We start from the raw sequence: 6,011 nt of genomic DNA on the forward strand, positions 1-6,011 counted from the left end.
CATCATTTTTATATTATCATCATTTTAAAATAATGAATTACCTCCTGTATAAATAATTTTATTTTTAGATTATAAAAACTAATTCAATACAACAAATCTTTAAAATTTTAGATTGAGCCCAGTAAGAAGATTCTCCAGGTCAGAGCACGTTCCCACGGTCAGTGTTCTGTCCGTATTTGTAGCCATCAGTGGGTGATAATACAGAAGTGATGCATAAGCTTCTATTATATACTTCTCCTCTGATTGTTCCTCTCCTGATTTTGGCTTATAAATACTGATGTAAAATACTGACCGTGTGAACGTGGCCTTTGTGCAATTACTCTGATGCCAAACTTTTATATATATTTTGTTTATAAAACACAAACATTTGTAAAAAAAAAAAAGTTGTTTGTGTCAGTATTTTCTGACACCTTTTCATTTTACTTTTCTCTTGATAGATCTGTAGGAGAACTTTTTTTTTTTTGCGCGGTGAGCTGAATATTTTTCTTTTGTGGTGGGGGAGTGCAGTTAATTACTTTTTATACATTTTTGTGGTTAATTAATTTTAAATTTTGATAGATAAGACTTTTATGGTTGCAGCAATTCCAAATGTGTTCTTTTTATTATTTTAGAATGACTAAAGAAGGTAATTTTACACACATATATATATATATATATATAGTAGAGATCAAAAGTTTGGACACACCTTCTCATTTAAAGATTTCTCTGTATTTTCACGACTATGAGAATTGTACATTCACACTGAAGGCATCAAAACTATGAATTAACACATGTGGAATTATATACCTAGCAAAAAAGTGTGAAACAACTGAAATTCTGTCTTATATTCTAGGTTCTTCAAAGTAGCCACCTTTTGCTTTGATGACTGCTTTGCACACTCTTGGCATTCTCTTGATGAGCTTCATGAGGTAGTCACCAGAAATGGTCTTCCAATAATCTTGAAGGAGTTCCCAGAGATGCTTAGCACTTGTTGGCCCTTTTGCCTTCACTCTGTGGTCCAGCTCACCCCAAACCATCTCGATTGGGTTCAGGTCTGGTGACTGTGGAGGCCAGGTCATCTGGCGTAGCCCCCATCACTCTCCTTCTTGGTCAAATAGCCCTTACACAGCCTGGAGGTGTTTGGGGTCATTGTCCTGTTGAAAAATAAATGATGGTCGAACTAAACGCAAAACGGATGGAATAGCATGCCGCTGCAAGATGCTGTGGTAGCCATGCTGGTTCTGTATGCCTCCAATTTTGAATAAATCCCCAACAGTGTCACCAGCAAAGCACCCGCACACCATCACACCTCCTCCTCCATGCTTCACGGTGGGAACCAGGCATGTAGAGTCCATCCGTTCACCTTTTCTGCATTGCACAAAGACACGGTGGTTGGAACCAAAGATCTCAAATTTGGACTCATCAGACCAAAGCACAGATTTCCACTGGTCTAATGTCCATTCCTTGTGTTCTTTAGCCCAAACAAGTCTCTTCTGCTTGTTGCCTGTCCTTAGCAGTGGTTTCCTAGCAGCTATTTTACCATGACGGCCCACCTCCGCGCTCTCACTAACCTTTCTTTTCCCAGGGTTTGGCCATGACGTGAACCAGTTGGAGACCATGATCCTTGTCTGCGTGGAGGGACTACGACTAATTGTCCCGTTCACACCTCACAATAATAGAAATGAGAGTCTACCGCCGCTGCCTCCATTGTTCTCATGATGCTCGGACACGCTGGGGGCACAAGGTCACATCTGAGCATGGGGTCCAGGGCAGCGAGTCCTCCATCAATGTCCTTAGGCTATGTGCAGACGTATTCTGGTCTACTGCGGATTTTTCCGCAGCAGATTTGATAAATCCACAGTGTAAAACCGCTGCGGATTTATTGCGGTTTTTCTGCGGATTTCACTGCTGTTTTACAACTGCGGATTTCTATTGGAGCAGTTGTAAAATCGCTGCGGAATCCGCAGAAAGAAGTGACATGCTGCGGAATGCATCGCGACGTATGGGCACACGTTCCATACGTCGTGTCGTGCACTGGATGCGTCGGTAATTGGTGGACCGTCGTCACAAAAAAACCTTCAATGTAACGTTTTATTGTGCGACACATCCACCATTTTCGACCGCGCATGCGCGGCCGAAACTCCGCCCCCTCCTCCCCGGAACTCATAATGGGCAGCGGATGTGTCTGAAAACTGCATCCGCTGCCCACGTTGTGCACTATTTTGCACAACGTCCGTCGGTACGTCAGGCCGACGGTTTGCGACAGCCCCGTACCAACGGAAGTGTGAAAGTAGCCTTACCTGCAAAAATAATTTCTGCATCTTCTCCATTTTGACAGTGCACTGAATCAGATTGCACTCAGATGTCATCCGAGTGCAGTCCGCAGGTTTCCACACACGCATTAAGTTGCACAGCCGAGTGCAATCCGCGATGATTTTACTCAGACCAACGTGATCTGAGAAAAAAAAATCTGCCCTGTGTACGGCCCTATAGAATAACATTGATGTTTTATCGGATCGCACTTGGGCTGAAAATCCACTCGTCTGCACCTGCTCTAATTGTGGAAAGTTGCCCCAGAAATTCCGCAAATCCCTGGCTCTGAGCCGCTCTCTGACGGCCCCCCCAAACTAATGGAGCTGACATCCATACTGCAGGAATGCCGAAAGGTTACACTCTATGGATTAACTGCCTGACACTTGACAAGTAAGAGCATTGATTACCAGGCCGGTGTTTGCTATAACCAAGCTCTGCCATAATCAATACCGCACAGCCACAAGATATGGACAATCCCCATTAACCCAAGGATATTATCAAGTATTTTCTCATTTCATACAACAATGCAGCCCTGAGTGACCATTGTACGGCCGGACGACGAGACCAGCCGCTGCCGCCGAGCGCTGAGAGCCCGTCCTGCCAGCTGGTAGCTCTGACGGAGGAAATGGAAAAAATAATGAACAAGGGAAATTGTGAGGTTAGTTTCCTTACAAATCAATGAATTCATGGACTGCAATTGTGTACGAGTTCTATAAGTATCTAGTTAAGCAGGAGGACAAGTTTCTCCATTGTGTTCCGATACTTCAGCTGCATACACACATGACGACTCTGCGGTTTCTAAAAGGTCATGACCTCACAGAACCGCTAATAACTGCACTCACTAAAATCCCTCTATATTACACTACATAAGTCTAAAAACTGCAAATGTCTGCAAGAATATACTGTAACTACTATAATACTGCTCCTATGTACAGGAATATAACTACTATAATACTGCCCCTATGTGCAAGAATATAACTACTATAATACTGCCCCCTATGTACAAGAATATAACTACTATAATCCTGCCCCTATGTACAAGAATATAACCACTATAATACTGCCCCTATATACAAGAATATAACTACTATAATACTGCCCCATATGTACAAGAATATAACTACTATAATACTGCTCCTATGTACAGGAATATAACTACTATAATACTGCTCCTATGTATAAGAATATAACTACTATAATACTGCTCCTATGTACAGGAATATAACTACTATAATACTGCTCCTATGTACAAGTATATAGCTACTATAATACTGCTCTCTATGTACAAGAATAACTACTATAATACTGCTCCTATATACAAGAATATAACTACTATAATACTGCTCCTATGTATAAGAATATAACTACTATAATACTGCTCCTATGTACAGGAATATAACTACTATAATACTGCTCCCTATGTACAAGAATATAACTACTATAATACTGCTCCTATGTACAAGAATATAACTACTATAATACTGCCCCTATGTACAAGAATATAACTACTATAATACTGCCCCTATGTACAAGAATATAACTACTATAATACTGCTCCTATGTATAAGAATATAACTACTATAATACTGCTCCTATGTACAGGAATATAACTACTATAATACTGCTCCCTATGTACAAGAATATAACTACTATAATACTGCTCCCTATGTACAAGAATATAACTGCTATAATACTGCCCCTATGTACAAGAATATAACTACTATAATACTGCCCCTATGTACAAGAATATAACTACTATAATACTGCTCTTATATGCAAGAATATAACTACTAAAATGCTGCCCCATATGTACAAGAATATAACTACTATAATACTGCCCCTATGTGCAAGAATATAACTACTATAATACTGCCCCTATGTGCAAGAATATAACTACTATAATACTGCTCCTATATACAAGAATATAACTGCTATAATACTGCCCCTATGTGCAAGAATATAACTACTATAATACTGCTCCTATGTACAAGAATATAACTACTATAATACTGCCCCTATGTGCAAGAATATAACTACTATAATACTGCTCCTATGTACAAGAATATAACTACTATAATACTGCTCCTATGTACAGGAATATAACTACTATAATACTGCTCCTATGTACAAGAATATAACTACTATAATACTGCCCCTATGTACAAGAATATAACTACTATAATACTGCTCTTATATGCAAGAATATAACTACTAAAATGCTGCCCCATATGTACAAGAATATAACTACTATAATACTGCCCCTATGTGCAAGAATATAACTACTATAATACTGCCCCTATGTGCAAGAATATAACTACTATAATACTGCTCCTATGTACAAGAATATAACTACTATAATACTGCCCCTATGTGCAAGAATATAACTACTATAATACTGCTCCTATGTACAAGAATATAACTACTAAAATACTGCTCCCTATGTACAATAATAATAATAATTTTATTTATATAGCGCAAACATATTCCGCAGCGCTTTACAAATTATAGAGGGGACTTGTACAGACAATAGACATTACAGCATAACAGAAATACAGTTCAAAACAGATACCAGGAGGAGTGAGGGCCCTGCTGCTCGCAAGCTACAAACTATGAGGAAAAGGGGAGACATGAGAGGTGGATGGTAACAATTGCTTTAGTTATTCGGACCGGCCATAGTGTAAGGCTCGGGTGTTCATGTAAAGCTGCATGAACCAGTTACCTGCCTAAGTATGTAACAGTACAGACACAGAGGGCTAATACTGCATAAAGTGTATGAGAACATGATGCGAGGAACCTGATTGTTTTTTTGTTTTGTTTTTTTAAATAGGCCACACAGGGATCGTTAGGTTAATACATTGAGGCGGTAGGCCAGTCTGAACAAATGAGTACAAGAATATAACTACTATAATACTGCCCCCTATGTACAAGAATATAACAACTATAATACTGCTCCTATGTACAAGAATATAACTACTATAATACTGCTCCCTATGTACAAGAATATAACAACTATAATACTGCTCCTATGTACAAGAATATAACTACTATAATACTGCCCCTATGTATAAGAATATAACTACTATAATACTGCTCCTATGTACAAGAATATAACTACTATAATACTGCTCCTATATACAAGAATATAACTACTATAATACTGCCCCTATGTACAAGAATATAACTACTATAATACTGCTCCTATGTACAAGAATATAACTACTATAATACTGCTCCTATGTACAAGAATATAACTACTATAATACTGCTCCCTATGTACAAAAATATAACAACTATAATACTGCTCCCTATATACAAGAATATAACTACTATAATACTGCTCCTATGTACAAGAATATAACTACTATAATACTGCTCCTATGTACAAGAATATAACTACTATAATACTGCTCCCTATGTACAAGAATATAACAACTATAATACTGCTCCCTATGTACAAAAATATAACAACTATAATACTGCTCCTATGTACAAGAATATAACTACTATAATACTGCTCCTATATACAAGAATATAACTACTATAATACTGCCCCTATGTACAAGAATATAACTACTATAATACTGCTCCCTATGTACAAAAATATAACAACTATAATACTGCTCCCTATATACAAGAATATAACTACTATAATACTGCTCCTATGTACAAGAATATAACTACTATAATACTGCTCCTATGTACAAGAATATAACTACTAT

The sequence above is a fragment of the Ranitomeya imitator genome, chromosome 10 (assembly GCF_032444005.1).
Source record: "Ranitomeya imitator isolate aRanImi1 chromosome 10, aRanImi1.pri, whole genome shotgun sequence".
NCBI lineage: Eukaryota > Metazoa > Chordata > Amphibia > Anura > Dendrobatidae > Ranitomeya > Ranitomeya imitator.